Genomic DNA, 17,154 nt, shown 5'->3' with positions numbered 1-17,154 from the left:
GTATGCAACCATGGCAACAGCAGCGGTTTGCATTTTAAAATGGTATCAAGGCTTCTTACAGGTCACGTGACATGTCATATGACTGTGTTCTGAAAATTGAAGAATTGGTAGCTGTTTTTAATAAATCAGCAAGCAAACGGCTATTCAGTTGAAGACCCTTTGTTTTGCAGAAAAATGTCATTAAATTCAATCTATACGATAAATTCGATCCTGTTATCTTATGAGGATTCTAAATTGATTGGTGATCAGCGTTTGGCAAAGAAGGCGGGCGAAAAAGCAGTCTAAAAGACTTCTTCCAAAAGATAAAGCTCCTTAAAGAGGAATGTACCTGCCGCGCAAGTTTAACTCTCTTTGCATAATCGGTTGTTTATTGACTTTTTTTAAAGTCATAACATTTCTTACACGTTTAACTTTAGATCACGGAATCAGTGAAGTGAAAAATAACGAGCCCTAGTTAATTTTGTGAATTTTAAAAACGGAACTTGGAAGAAATGTGCAATTGGATCATACTTGAGACTTAGCTCAGCCGTTGCATTAGGATTTTCAAGATTTTTTAATTTGCGTGCTTGGTTGAAATATTAGATAGATCGTTTACCGACAGTTTTGATTCCTTAAATTATTGTTACTTCCTGCAGCTTAAGTACATGAAAAAATAATTAAACTTCAAAAATTAAGAGAGCTTAGACGGGCTGGAATGGAATTGAAGGGCGCTCGCCATGATTTTCAGCTCCGGCGGATAACAGCTTAAAAAAACTTCCGAAATGCGTCACTATCATAGAACTACCTTTAATTAACCGTGAATAAACTTTTTCTGCACTGAGAATGTTTATTTTCCCTGTCTTTTAATTTTGCCACACAAAAACATTATGATAATAAATCATTCAGTCAATTTACAGGGTGTTTCAGGAAACCATGAACACTTGGATATGTAACTTTTTGCAGAAAACCATTGATTGACAGCTCAAACTGCAGAAAATATAAACAAATTGATAGTGATATAGCCAATTGGTAAATTTTACGAATAATTTGTCAACTACCTGCACTGAGAAATTAATAAATAAACTGGCTTCAAATCATAAGAATAAGTTGATTGGCTTGTGACAGCCGTTTGGAAAGGAAGGCGTCTGGGTACACTAAGATATGTCTTTTACTAATGGACGATACAGCTTTAAAAGCGGAATTTTTCCTGCGGAAGTTTAATTCTACTTACATTTCATCTGTTTATTGACTTTTTTCTCTGTTTTAAAAAGTCCAAAAAGGTACTGATAAATTTTAAAATTAAAACGCATATTAGGCCAAGTTTTTCTCGAGATGCATGGAATACTTGAAGTAAAAGAGTTATATATAAAATCGATGTTAATTTTGTGAATTGCAAGACAAGGGGCTTGAAAGAAATGTCCAACTGGATTACTGAGAATTAGCTTACCCAGGGTTTTAATAGGCTTTTCATGATATTTTAATTTGTGTGCGTGGTAAAAATGGAGGAAAGATCACTTACCGACAGTTTTTATTCCTCAAACTTAAACTTCCTGTTGATTTACTGGAAGAAAAATAAACTTCTTCGTCGTCACGTATTTCCGTAAAGTGCAGTCTAAAAATAAAAATATGATGTATTTGTCTTAAAAAAGAATCAAAGTTAAAATTTTTGTGAGCGATATTTAATATATCTGTGAAAAGGCTGAAAATTTTCAAAGAAACTAACTGAAAAGGATGGAATTGTTAGTGTAGATATAAAGAAACGTTTTAATGAAAAACCTATATACACGAATCTCAACAAAATTCAGGCTTTTTAATATTCTTAAGCTTGCTAAATCGTGCCAAGCTTTCATTTTGATTTTTTCATGCATAAACTTTCATGCATTAACACCACACAACCTATCGAGGTCTGCAAGCGCGAATTTCAGAGTTTTTGTTTGTTTTTGTTTGCCGATTCTTTTTTGCCTTTTTTGTAACTGCCAAAAGTAAAGTCTTAAACACTTGTGTTGTTTATGCTTAATTCATGTACTGATTTACACTGGCTATAATGCTCTGACACGGGCTTACGGCAGTTTTAATTCGAAAATGGGAAACAATTTGCTCTTTGCGACATTTAAGCGGACAGAGCTTTTAATATATTTTGAAGCCAGTCAAGAAATTGTGCATATCATCTCACCAGAGGGTATACTTAAAGAATATAAACAAACAAAATGGATAACCAATCATATATCGTTGAAAATATTAATATTCCGAGCTGCTAGGCATGTTAAATGAGAATTACGTACGGACTGGCTGCACATAACATCAAGTAATCAAAAAATAAACGATAAATTTGAGAATTTATTGCAGTAATAGATTATTTAATTCGTGCAGAAAAATTGTAGGATAACTTTGTAAAACGCAGAACGAAATTAAAACTCATGTTTGCGGAAAAGACATATTCGTGGGCAAAATATTATTGTTTGTTGACGTCATTGCGCCAGTGTGTTCCGCCGTGAGACAGGTGTAAAGGAAGACGATTTTAAAGCCATTTGCATATGCTTTTAAATTAATTTGTCTCTAATTGACAGCGAGAACAAATGAGATGTCTTCATAACGCCAACGATGTCTAATTGTTTATCGATGAGAACCTATCAGAGATTCTCCAGAACACAGGAAGCACAATTACAACCTACGGACCTCTACGCTTATAGATAACAGCGCGACCGTTGTAATCAATTCATTCTAAACTGGTCTTCACTGCCTCTTGACAATCTCTGATTTAATACGCACTAATCTATTAGCCGACTATGGAGCTCTCCACGCAAGAAGCCGCCGAGCAACTTGAAATTAAGGAACGCGAAGACGATTTCCCAGACAAGCGTCGTCGAGTGCGCTGGTCTTTCGACTTGGAAGAGGTGCACTATTTTGTGCCTTTGCCGCAAAAGACGGAAGGTCGATGGAGGAAGAAAATGAAGTGTCTTAAGGACAAAGCGTTGGATTTGAAAGCATAAGCCTTTGATCCTACTCTGGGACTTTTATGATAGCAACACCGTTCATTTATTCCAAAGCGGACTTGAATTTTTGGTAAGGAAAGTGAACGGTCGCTCAGACAATGTGAATTTTGAAGACATTCGCGATATCAACAAACAGTGGGATGAGTTGTTTGAACTGTATACAGCGCGAGGAGAGGTATCACTCGAACGCGAAAACGAAGAAATATCGCGAAAAACCGGCATCGCAGGCTAAGCGGGTGGAACACTTCAATTGATGCTGAATTTGAGACATGTTTGACACATAACGGAGTCGCGAGAACAGTTTTGAGCAGATCCCAAAGGAACTTAGTGTTTTTAAGGGCAAAGTTTCCTGTTACGTAAGGGGGAATTGCAAGAACATCTCATCTGTAAACATTAACTGTTATTCACTGAAACAGGATGCAATCATGATTGCCATCAAAATGGTATTTTCAAGCCTGTAACAGCGGTCCGTGGAAGTGAAATCCGCTGCTTGGATTAATATTCATGAAAGACATAACATTGAGACGACTTTAAAAATCGGTTTTTGATTAGCAGACTGATCGATGCTAAATGTAAGATAGTTAAAGTGTACAAACGAAGAATTACCACAAAATGGTCGTCTGAAGATCGCTAAAAACGTTGACCAAAACAAAGTGGAACAATAATTTAATCTATTAACTTTTAGGCGCTGAATGTAAATATTCATATTTTGAGTGTACTGAAAATTTCCTTAAGGCGGTGACAGTTTTGTTATGGTCAGTTTCGGGTTAAAATATCTGCCGGTAGGAGTTTGTTGCAAATAAATGATAATATTTTGCGGTGTAAAAAAACGGTTTCTTTGCCTTCTTTGCTCTTCAATACAAGTCTTGGTCTAGCTTATGGCTATATTTTTCAAAGCAGCTGGTTTAAAAACATTACATAACTTTTCGTATCTTTAGTCACGTGCAGTAGATAAAACTCTCAAAAACTCCTAACTAATTCCTTTTTAATAGCTCTCGATAACTGCTGCTTTTCTAACTTTGATAGTTTGAATCTCATCATTTTCGTGGTTGTTTATATTTTGAAATTTCTTTCAAAATACGAAACATTTCCTCTCGTTAAGTCACATTTTATCTGACCGAAGGTGATCTCAATGATCAAAAGTCAAACCAGGTATCAAACAGTTTCAAATCTGAATCTGAAACGATCGAATTAAGAAAAATACTGAGGCAAAAATTTCATTTGTCAGATCATTGTTCACTGAAATAAACAGAAATATATTCAGCTTGAGAAAAACAGTAAAAATGGGAAAACAGCACGCGTCGCCAAAAATAGCACGTGCTGTGAAAAAACAGCACGTGAAGCACAAAGCGATGCAGATGATTTGAAGCATAGCTATGGAGGCGACTGTATCAAATCGGCTTTCGAACACGATAAAAAGAGTACAAAATTTAAGATCGTACATGCACTTGGCTCAAAAATGACAAAACCGTTTTGCTCAAACATATCTATTCTACTACCAGCTATCAGCCACTGAATGTAAATATTCTCAATTTGCGTGTACTGAAAACTTATTTTCTGTGGAAAATCGCTTCAATTGCCAGCTTCATTTTTTAAATCTACCATGCAGCGTTTTCCTGTAATTTGGCTGGGAGGCAGATTACTCGCCTCTTATACGCAATAATGCAGCTAAGTCGTCAGGAAACTGCATTTTGTAGAGGAGTTGGTTTATTTGAAAACGTTACATAACAATTCGCGTGTACAACTGAAGATCTGTTGAGATCGATGCTAAATGTAAGATAGTTTAAGGGTACAAACCAGGAATTACCACTAAAATGTCGGCTAAAGATCGATTTATTGTTTGAAAAGACGAAAAACAAGTTCTACAACTATTTATTGAATCTATTAGACTAACTCTCACGCATTGAAGGCAATTAAATATTCAAATTTTGCGTAAACTGAAAACTTCATTTCCTGTCGGAGGTGACAGTTTTGTAAAGGTCAGTATCGTTTTCTGAAGGGTTAAAATATCTATCAGTAGGAGTTTGTTGCAAATAAATTATTTGCATTTTGTGGTGTAAAAAAAGTTTATTTGCCTTCTTTACATTATAACACAAGTCTTGCTTGCTCTAGCTTATGGCCATAATTTTTAAAACAGCTGGTTTAAAAACATTACATAACTCTTCGTATCTGTAGTCACGTGCAGAAAATAAAATCTAAAAAAAAATGCTCATATAATTTCCCTTTCAATAGCTCTCAATAACTGCTGTACGAAATTTTATTAAAAATAAATGACTGGCATTTTGCGGTGGGAAATGCCGGCGTTTTTACGCTGCATTGTACTTTGGAAAAAGAAGAGACTTTATTGTTTAAAACCAAGCATTTCAAGGCATAGAATTTCGCCCAGTTCCCCTAAACAACAGTGTGTGTTCAATTTCAGGATGTAAACAGGAGTTGATTTTTGAATTACGTAAACTCGCCTATTATTTCCCGCTTTCTTTTTCGATCGGTTGTTTATATTTTGAAATTTCGCTCAAAACACGAAACATTACCTCCCATTAATTCCCATTTTATCTGACAGAAGTTTATCTTAGTGATCAAAAGTCAAAACAACAATGCAAATTTAATGAGAAAAAGGCAGAAACAGGAACTGAGAGAAAGATAGTTATGTATTAGTTTGTAAGAAATATTCCAAAGTGGTATCAAACAGTTACAAAGCTGAATCCGAAACACTCGAATTAAGAGGAATACTGCGAAAAAAAAAATCATTTGTGATGAAAGTTCACAAATAAAATAAATGGAAATGTATTCTGCCTGAGGGTAACAGTAGAAACTAGAGGAAATGGCACGAGAAGCTAAACTGAACGACTCGTCGGTTAAGAAAAAAAGTGTCGCGGAAAAACACAAGGAAAGCTTTTTAAAACCCTTACATAACAATTTCCATGTATAGCCGACGATTCTCGGATGAAAACACCATTTCCCTTTTAATATCCTTAAATTACTTTTGCAGGTCATGCAAGTCCGGCGGCCATATTGTTTTAAATTAATTTTCAGTGTGCCAGAAGAAAGTCAGATCCTCAACTTACATAAACTCGGTTTTTTGGCATCAAACAGTTATAAATCTGATTCTGAAACACGCGAAAATGAATACTTATAAAGCACTGTGATCATTATCTACTGAAATAAATATAAATGATATCCAGGCAAGACTACACAGCGTAACAGTAAAACGGAAAACAGCACGCGACGCGAAAAAGGGCACGTGCATGCTGCGAAAAACAACGCGTGAAGCGAAGAGCAGCACATGAAGTGAAAAACACCTTGAATTATACATGATGTGAAGCTTATCTATTGAGGCGACATATCAAATCGGGTATTGAACAAAATACAAAATCGATGCAAAATTTAATATAGTTCATGAACTTGACTCAAAAACGACGAAAATTGTTTTGTTCAAACCCACCTCTACCGGACCACCAAATGTTATTATTCCTAATTTGCATGTGCTGAAAACTTAGCTTTTTGTTAAAAAATTAAACTTGTCAGCTTCGAGGTCCTCTGCTTTGGCAAAAGGCAGATCACATGCATTCATTGCATAGTATAGCACAGTATTGCAGCTGGTTTTTCGAAAACCCTCGTGTTTTGAGCAGCTGTTTTTGAAACGTTACATAACAATTCAAAAATACAACCGACACTCCGTTTATGAAACCCTAAAGCTAGCCGGAAATAAATTAGTCTCTAACAACTATAGAATGCATGCTGACTTTGCCATTTTTACTACAGTATGCGTAAAACATTTTTCTGAAACGAAAACAAGCCTAATGCAATGACTGTACGGTAACGGACCACTACGCTCATAGATAACAGAGCGACCGTTGTAATCTCCAATTCATTCTAAACCTGGTCTTCACTGGCTCCTCACAATCTCTGATTTAATACGCACTGATCTATTAGCAGACTATGGAGCTCTCCACGCAAGAAGCCGCGAAGCAACTTGAAATTAAGGAACGCGAAGACGATTTACCAGACAAGCGTCGACGAGTGCGCTGGTCTTTCGACTTAGAAGAGGTGCACTATTTTGTGCCTTTGCCACAAAAGACGCAAAGTCGATGGAGGAAGAAAATGGAGTGTCTTAAAGACAAAGCGTTGGATTTGAAGCATAAGCCTTTGATCCTACTCTGGGACTTTTATGATAGCAATACCGTTCACTTATTCCAAAGCGGACTTGAATTTTTGGTCAGAAAAGTCAACGGTCGCTCAGACAATGTGAATTTTGAAGACATTCGCGATATCAACAAACAGTGGGATGAATTATTTGAACTGTATACAGCGCAAGGAGAAGTATCACTTGAACACGAGAACGAAGAAATATCGCGAAAAACCGGCATTACAAGGCTAAACGGGTGAAAACACTAAACTTGATACAAAGTTTGAGAAATGTTTAACTCAAAACGGAGTCGCGAGAACAGTTTTGAGCAGATCCCAAAGGAACTTAGTGTTTTAAGGGCACAGTTTCCTATTACGTAAGGAGGAATTGCAAGAACATTTTTATCTGTACACATTAACTGTTATCCACTGAAACAGGATGCAATCATGATTTCCATCAAAATGATGTTTTCAAGCCTGTAACAGCGGTCCGTGGAAGTGAAATCCGCTGCTTGGATTAATATTCATGAAAGACATAACATTGAGACGACTTTAAAAATCGGTTTTTGATTAGCAGACTGATCGATGCTAAATATAAGATAGTTAAAGTGTACAAACGAGGATTTGCCACAAAATGGTCGTCTGAAAATCGGTTAGTTTAAAACGACCAAAACCAAAGTTGTACAACAATATTAAATTTTAGGCACTGAATGTAAATATTCATATTTTGAGTGTACGGAAAAAATTATTTCTTTAAGGCGGTGACAGTTTTGTTATGGTCAGCATCGGGTTTAAATATCTGCCGGTAGGAGTTTGTTGCAAATAAATGCTTTGCATTTTTTGGTGTAAAAAAACGTTTCTCTGCCTTCTTTCTCATTACAATACAAGTCTTGCTCTGACTTATGGCTATTTTTTTAAAGCAGCTGGTTTAGAAACATTTCATAACTTTTCGTATTCTTTAGTCACGTGCAGTAGATAAAACCCTTTAAAAACTGCTCATAGAATTCAGTTCCTTTCAATAGCTCTCGATAACTGCTACTTTTCTATCTTCGATCAGTTGAATCTCATCATTATCGCGGTTGTTTATATTTTAAAATTTCTTTCCAAATACGAAACATTACCGATCGTGAAGTCATGATAATCTCTGATTAAGATCATCCCCACGATCAAAAGTCAAAACAGGTATCAAACAGTTTCCAATCTGAATATGAAACGATCGAATTTGAGGAATAATGAGGCAAAAAAATCATTCACTGAATCAATTTTCACTGTAACAAATAGAAATGTATTTAGCCTGAAAGAAATAGGAAAACAGGAAAACAGCACGCGACGCGAAAAATGGCACGTGCTGTGATAAAACAGCACGTGAACCCGAAGTAATGCAGATGATTTAAGCATAGCTATAGGGGCGACTGTATCAAATCGGTTTTTGAACACGATAAAAGTGGGTGCAAAATTTAAGATTGTACATACACTTGACTCAAAAATGACAAAAACGGTTTTGCTCAAACACTCATATCTATTCTACTCCGCTATCAGCCACTGAATGTAAATATTCCCAATTAGGTTGTACTGAAACTTATTTTCTGTGGAAAATCAGCTTAAATTGTCAGCTTCAGGTTTTAAATCTACCATCCGTTTTCCTATAATTTGGCTGGGAGGCAGATTACTCGCCTCTCAGTGCGCAATAATGCAGCTAAGTCGTCAGGAAACTGCATTTTGTAGAGGAGTTGGTTTTTTGAAAACGTTTCATAACAAGTCGCATGTACAACCGACGTTCTGTTGACAAAACCCTAGAACTAAAAGCTAAAAAATCGGTTTTTAATTAGCATAGACTGATCGATGCTTAATGTAAGATAGTTAATTAAGTGTACAAACCAGGAATTACCACTAAAATGGTCGTCTAAAGATCGGTTTATAGCTTGACAAGACGAAAAACAAGGTGTACAACAGTTCATTAAAATCTATTTGCTAACTTTTAGGCACTGAAGGCAATTAAATATTCAAATTTTGCGTGAACTGAAAACTTCATTTCCTGTCGGAGGTGATAGCTTTGTAAAGGTTAATATCAGTTTCTGAAGGTTAAAATATCTATCAGTAGGAGTTTGTTTCAAATAAAAGATTTGCATTTTGCGGTGTAAAAAACGTTTCTTTGCCTTCTTTTCATTACAATACAAGTCTTGCTCTCTAGCTTATGGCCATAATTTTCAAAATAGCAGGCTTAGAAACATTACATAACTCTTCGTATCTGTAGTCACGTGGCGCACATAAAAACCTGAAAAAAAAATGCTTATAGAATTTCCCTTTCAATAGCTCTCAAAAACTGCTGTAAGAAATTTTACTAAAAATAAATGACTGGCATTTTGCGGTGGGAAATGCCGGCGTTTTTCGCTGCATTGTACTTCGGAAAAAGAAGAGACTTTATTGTTTAAAACACAGCGTTTCAAGGCATAGAATTTCTCGCCCAGTACCCTTTAACGACTGCTGTAGGATACAAGTATGTCGACTTCGATTTTGATCAGTTCAGGATGTATGTAAACAGGAGTTGATCTTTGAATTATGCAAACTCGCCTATTTACTATATGGCACGTTAACTGTCACTTCCACTATTTTTTCCCGCTTTTTTTTCTTCGACCGGTTGTTTATATTTTGCAATTTCGCTCAAAACACGAAACATTACCTCCCATTAATTCCCATTTTATCTGACAGAAGTTTATCTTAGTGATCAAAAGTCAAAACAACAATGCAAATTTAATGAGAAAAAGGCAGAAACAGGAACTGAGATAAAGATAGTATTAGTTTATAAGAAATATTCCGAAGTGGCATCAAACAGTTACAAAGCTGAATCCGAAACACTCGAATTAAGAGGAATACTGCGCAAAAAAAAATCATTTGTGATGAAAGTTCACAAATAAAATAAGAATGCTGGGGTCGGGGGCGGGCCGACTCCTCGGTGGTGTCGCGGGGGCTTCCCTCCGTGCGTCCGCCCCCCCGGCGGCCTTTCGGGCGTCCCCGTCCTTCTCCGCGACTGATCCCGCGCCGTCGTGCGCCGTGGGGCCGCGCCCGCGGCGGGCGGTCCCGTGGGGCTTTCTGGGCGACTCCGGCCGGCCATGTTCCCTCCGTCCCGGCCACACTCCGGCCGCTTCTTGCTTCGGTCCTCCTCGTCCTCCGTGCCGTCGCTGCCCCTCGTGGCGCTGTTGCGTACATCATCCCGCCTCTCGCATCGCGCTACTGTTCGTACTTTTTCTGGCCTAGTGCGGCGGGCACTCGCTGCGCGCGACGTTCTCCTGTCTTCCTCCTCTCATCTCTGTTGCGCTGATCTTCCTTGGCTCTCCACGCAGGCCGCCGAGCAACTAGCGCGAGACGTCCGCGTCGTCGGTGCCTGTCTGCGAGAGGTGCACTATTTTGTCCTTTGCCACAAACGCTCGTGGAGGAGATGAGGTCTTAAAGAGAAAGCGTTGATTTGAGCTCTTTTCATGGGCTTTATGATAGAATACCGTGCATTTTCCGCGACTGTGTCGTCGCAGTTCGCGTCAGTGGATGTTCGTCCGGGTCACCGGGGATCGCGACGGCATCGCGGGGGCGCTGAGTCGGCGCGGGGGGCGCAGGTGGCCAGTTCTTGGGCGTCCGGGCCGCGTCGTGGCGCGCGGGGGTTTTTGATGGACTGATCGAGCAAGGGGGTGTCGGCCGCCGGCACAGCAGGCGGCGCGGGTGTGTGGGCGTGGGTGCGCTGCAGTGTCGTTTCTCTGCCTTCTTTATTCAGTCTTCTCTGACTGTGGCATTTTTTAGGTCTGTACGTTTTCTGGGGTTAAAATATCTATCAGTGGGTTTTGCAATAAATTATTGCATTTTTTGTAAGTTTTGCCTTCTTTACGTTTAACACAGTCTTGCTTGCTATAGCTTATGGCCATAATTTTTAAAGCAGCTGGTTTAGAAACATTAATAACTTTTCGTATCTTGTCCGTGCAGTAGATAAAACCCTTTAAAACGCTAAGAGTCCCGCTCGCGCACGAGCCGCGGGGCGGGCCCCGCAACAAGAAAAAGACGAGACAAGCAGGCGACGCGAGGCGCGGGGGGAGGGGGGGGTGCCGGGGGGCAGGGGCGCGCTCGCCACGCAGCCGGCTGCGGGGCGCTCCACGCACGCCGGACCAGGGGGGGTCGCAGTACGCTACGGTTTATGCAATCGCTATAGGGGGGACACGTCGTCTGCGGTGCGGGAGTCAACGGGCAGGCAAACGGGCGGGACGGTCGGGGAGCAGTGGAGCAGCGCATGCGGGTAGCCCCAACAAGTCCCTAGCTTATGGCAATATTTTTCAAAACAGCAGGCTTAGAAACATTACATAACTCTTCGTATCTGTAGTCACGTGGCGAAAATAAAATACCGAAAAAAATGCTTATAGAATTTCCCTTTCAATAGCTCTCAATAACTGCTGTAAGAAATTTTACTGAAAATAAATGACTGGCATTTTGAGGTGGGAAATGCCGGCGTTTTTACGCTTCATTGTACTTTGGAAAAAGAAGAGACTTTATTGTTTAAAACCACAGCGTTTCAAGGCATAGAATTTCTCGCCCAGTACCCTCTAACGACTGCTGAGGATACAAGTATGTGACTTCGATATTTCAGGATGCATGTAAACAGGAGTTGATCTTTGAATTACGTAAACTCGCCTATTTTACTTTGTCCTTTGGCACCTTAATGTCACTTCCACTATTTTTTCCCGCTTTTTTTTTCTTCGATCGGTTGTTTATATTTTGAAATTTCGCTCAAAACACGAAACATTACCTCCCATTAATTCCCATTTTATCTGACAGAAGTTTATCTTAGTGATCAAAAGTCAAAACAACAATGCAAATTTAATGAGAAAAAGGCAGAAACAGGAACTGAGAGAAAGATAGTTATGTATTAGTTTATAAGAAATATTCCAAAGTGGTATCAAACAGTTCAAAGCTGAATCCGAAACACTCGAATTAAGAGGAATACTGCGAAAAAAAAAATCATTTGTGATGAAAGTTCACAAATAAAATAAAATGGAAATGTATTCTGCCTGAGGGTAACAGTAAAAACTAGAGGAAATGGCACGAGAAGCTAAACTGAACGACTCGTCGGTTAAGAAAAAAAAGTGTCGCGGAAAAACACAAGGAAAGCTTTTTAAAACCCTTACATAACAATTTCCATGTATAGCCGACGATTCTCGGATGAAAACACCATTTCCCTTTTAATATCCCTAAATTACTTTTGCAGGTCATGCAAGTCCGGCGGCCATATTGTTTTAAATTAATTTTCAGTGTACCAGAAGAAAGTCAGATCCTCAACTTACATAAACTCGGTTTTTTGGCATCAAACAGTTATAAATCTGATTCTGAAACACGCGAAAATGAATACTTATAAAGCACTGTGATCATTATCTACTGAAATAAATATAAATGATATCCAGGCAAGACTACACAGCGTAACAGTAAAACGGAAAACAGCACGCGACGTGAAAAAGGGCACGTGCATGCTGCGAAAAACAACGCGTGAAGCGAAGAGCACCACGTGAAGTGAAAAACACCTTGAATTATACATGATGTGAAGCTTATCTATTGAGGCGACATATCAAATCGGGTATCGAACAAAATACAAAATCGATGCAAAATTTAATATAGTTCATGAACTTGACTCAAAAAACGACGAAAATTGTTTTGTTCAAACCCAACTCTACCGGGCCACCAAATGTTATTATTCCTAATTTGCATGTGCTGAACACTTAGCTTTTTGTTAAAAAATTTAACTTGTCAGCTTCGAGGTCCTCTGCTTTGGCAAAAGGCAGATCACATGCATTCATTGCACAGTATTGCAGCTGGTTTTTCCAAAACCCTCGTGTTTTGAGCAGCTGTTTTTTGAAACGTTACATAACAATTCAAAAATACAACCGACACTCCGTTTATGAAACCCTAAAGCCGGAATTAAATTAGTCTCTAACAACTATAGAATGCATGCTGACTTTGCCATTTTTACTACAGTATGCGTAAAACATTTTTCTGGAACGAAAACAAGCCTATTGGAATGACTGTACGGTATCGGTTATGTAACTAAAAGTTCTTTAATTTTCCAGTGTTTTTTTTTTTTCGAACGGTTGAAAAAGATTTTAAGTCTCAGCGCTACTGCAGTATCCAAGTGAATGCTTTGCAATTTCCTTCAATAAATGAAACATTCAAGTCATATTTTGTATCTGAATTGCAAGAAACGACTTAGAAATGTAAGAAAGGTGTAGAAGTCCAAGTTTCTTGGAAATATCCTTTTTGGTGTAAACTGAAAGCTAAATTCTCGAGAGGCTCCGGCTAATTTCCCGCCATACAGTACCAACTGATTTCAGCTATAAATCTATCCCAGTTGGAATTATTTTTGAAAATAAATGTTTTATATTTTTAGTTACAGTCACGGTTTGAAAAAGCGTTTTTCTCCACTTGATTAAGTGTGTTTTTCTCGTTAAACCACATTTTCTTGTCAACAGCTGGCCCAGTTTGATACCTTTGCCGCACGCATAGTCACGTTTTGCTATTATGTAACCGTTTTTTTTTTAATTTCCTAATTTTTGTTTTTTCTTTCTTTTTCTTGATTAAGTTTGCCTGGTTATTACAGTCAAAACAGCTCAAGCATTCCTCCTTAAGGTCAATTTATGAATTCATCAAACGCTATTAATTTTTCTTTGCTTTGAACTCCAACTCGATCCCAAAACTCAAATGTTGATTTCAAGGTTTTCAGCTTTACGAGGCAGGCTTTTGGGAAATGGAAAAATATACCTAATTTGCATAAAAAGGTAAACTTGCATAACGACAATTTAGAGGCAAAGAATGAAATCAAATTTTCATAAATGAATTCGTCAATTCACCCTTGAGAACAACGCTTTAGCTGTTTTCACTAGCAAAAAAGTGCCTTAACTGTGTTGACACCAATCGACACACTAAGTAAGGAACGGACCATTATTTTTTGGAGGGGGGGGGGGGATGAAAAAATATTGAAAAAAAATGTTTGCAGGGCCTGGAAAGACAAAAAAAATGTTTGAACAAAAAAAAAAAAAATAAAATTTCGAAAAAAATGTTTGCAGAGGTGCATAAACTAAAAAAAAAAAGTTTGCAGAGGAAAATTTTTCATCCCCCCCCCCCCTCCAAGAAAATAATGGTCCGTCCCTAATAGCGAATCGCGCGAGTGACGTCATGACTTTAGACAAGACTCAGACAAACAAACCGAAATGGCGGACGATTTTCCTAAACACTTTTTAAATCGGCCGGCGTTCGTAAAACACTTTGATTCATAAAATAGAAACTTCGTCCAGAGTCCTTCTTTTTCTCTCAAAACACGCTGATGTTTTCTGAGCCTCGTAGAGGTTATATTCATTTGCATTCTACTTTTAGACTTCACGCGCTTCGCTATTAAAAATTTAGATACTGCGAGATTCTCAAATAAAGTATAAATTATTTTTATTGGCGTCCTCGCCAGGGTTGCATATGGATCTTAATATCGTAACAAAACGGAAACCAATGGAGTTCCGGGACATCACAAAGCTGACTGAATCGAGCGACAAACAGATATAAATCTGAATATAAATCATACCAAAAAGGAGTGCTGAGAAAGGATGGCGCGGCGCGTGTTAGACGAATTACGTACCACTCAGTAATATGGCATGTGTTTAGTACAGAGGCTACGAGAATTTTTTGCAACATTTTCAAGCTGAAGAAAGGAGGTGCAGTTGATATTTGCATGGTAGAGAAACTCAATGATGTTAGTGCCACGCAATGATTCAGTATAGGTAGAGTAACGCAATGATATCAGTACAGGTAGAGTAACACGATGACGTCAGTAAAAGGAAGAGTAACGCAATTACGACAATAAACGTAGAGTAACGCAATGACATCAGTATGGGTAGAGTAACGCAATGAAGTCAGTATGGGTAGAGTAACGCAATGATGTCAGTATTGGTAGGTTAACGCAATGACGTCAGTATAAATAAGAAATCTAATAACGTCAGTATAGGAAGAGTAACACAATGACGTCAATATAAGAAGAGTAACGCAATGCTGTCAGTGCAGGAGAGTGACGCAATAACGTCGGTATAGGTAGAGTAACGCAAAGCCGTCATATGGAGAGTAAAGCAATAACGTCGGTAGAGGTAGCGTAACGCAATGACGTCAGTATAGGCAAAGTAATGCAATGGCAACGATAGCCTGCGAACAGGCTCTCTATCGGGGGCAACGTTCGTGGGCAACGTGAATATTGAACTCTTCAAGCGCCAAAGGCGCGATCCCGCGAGTGCCGAAGACGCGAGTCGGCGAGCGAAGCGAGCCGCTGGGCGAGAGCGAAGCGAGCCCGCGTACTCGCGCCTTCGGCACTCGCGGGATCGCGCCTTTGGCGCTTGAGGAGTTCAATAATATATTCACGTTGCCCCCGAATAGAGAGCCTGCTCGCAGGCTATGGCAACGACAACAACAAACCCAAAGGACAAATTAAATCTCCAAAGTTAGATTTTATGTATTATCAGTTTATTGCTTCAACTGAACAATTCATGTGCATTCTTGTGCAAGAATTCCATTACATGGTAAACATAACCTATTATATAATTATTACATTAACCTTAACCCACGTGCGAGGTTTTTTATTACAAAATATTAAAGTGCAGCTTGCCCCACTTATTGACTGGTTTGGTATGCAATAAAACAACAATTTACCTTTTTAGGTACCTGTTTCGTGCATCGGTAAATACAATTCGCTATTAAGCCCCATGAAAACAATTTAATCTAAGACTAGCCTTAACCACGTCACTCGCCAGTAGCCAAAGAAGTCAGAAATAATTCCACAAGTCCTTATACAGACCATATTACAATCCTTTCAGCTTTGATATACATTATGCAGTCGAAAGACGTTGTTATTTAGTTTTTTGTAAAATATATTAATCTTGTTATTATTTTTTAAGAACTCTCTTTTGTTTTTGTTGACTGATTATCGACTTGCATTTACACAGGCCTTATTCACGATAGCTCACATTATGGATTCTGGAAATGATTTTTGGAGGGGGGCAAACAAGTTGAAGTGAGAAAGCTTCAAACAGTTTCTTAGTATTGCTGATAAATGTGCTTTAGCATTGTATTACGGCGCTTTTGTAAAACATAAACACTAGTTTGCGCAACCGTCAACACGAATGAGTTTGATTTTAAAGTAAACGTTCTACACTAACGGTTATGATGGCATCAATTTTTCTTTATCAGGCTTTTAAATATAATTTTGGTTCAGTTACTTGAATCCTGAGAAGAAATGAATTTTCAAAAACTGTCTTCTTTCCAACGTTTGCCTTCAGGCCGACTGCATGGCTAATTTGCATTAGTATATAATAAAACAGTGGATATTGATTTTGGCGCGCGCACATTGGTTTCTCAAACTCCGAATATCCTTTGCTATTCACCTCCAAGCAACGCGCGCGAGAAAATTGTCATCTTTGAAGGAATTAAACAAAAAACCAACTATTCACCTCAGTGTCGGTGGCTAGCCACCTCCACTTCGATGAATAGTTGTTAATTATAATATGAAAACCACTATGGCAGCTATCGTGGATATCGCCTCTCAAGAAAACTGACAACCCTTAAACTTGACTTGTTCACCATGTGAACGACATATAAAAAAAAGGAGTGAAAAGGTGAAAAAATGACACCTGTGCTTCACAACGCTGGACAGAACTTGTGCTTCATTTATTCCGATTTTTTCTCTTTGCTGAGGTAGGCTTTCATGTAGAAATTCGTGAACAACATAATCAAACTGATGCAATAGGACCAGAGAAGCCAGAGCAGCTTATGACTGAAGTCACAACCAGCGCGCAAGGCAAAGGTTGTATGACTCAGAATAGCCAAGAACTGGATCTGTACAAGAAACGATAAAAAATCCGTTATGTTACGTTTAGGACTGTACAAGGCACTAGAAACTAATCAAAACGCCAGGGGGTGGGGGTACTCCTTAAGGGACATTAGGGAGGCCGGGAGGGTTCGGCCAAAGGGGTACCTTTTCCAAACTCTTCGTATATAAAAGAAT

Source organism: Oculina patagonica, chromosome 12 (genome assembly GCF_052425735.1).
Source record: "Oculina patagonica isolate OP01 chromosome 12, crgOcupat, whole genome shotgun sequence".
Classification (NCBI taxonomy): Eukaryota; Metazoa; Cnidaria; class Anthozoa; order Scleractinia; family Oculinidae; genus Oculina; species Oculina patagonica.
The sequence above is the reverse complement of the archived record's forward strand: the minus strand, read 5'-3'. Positions refer to the sequence as shown.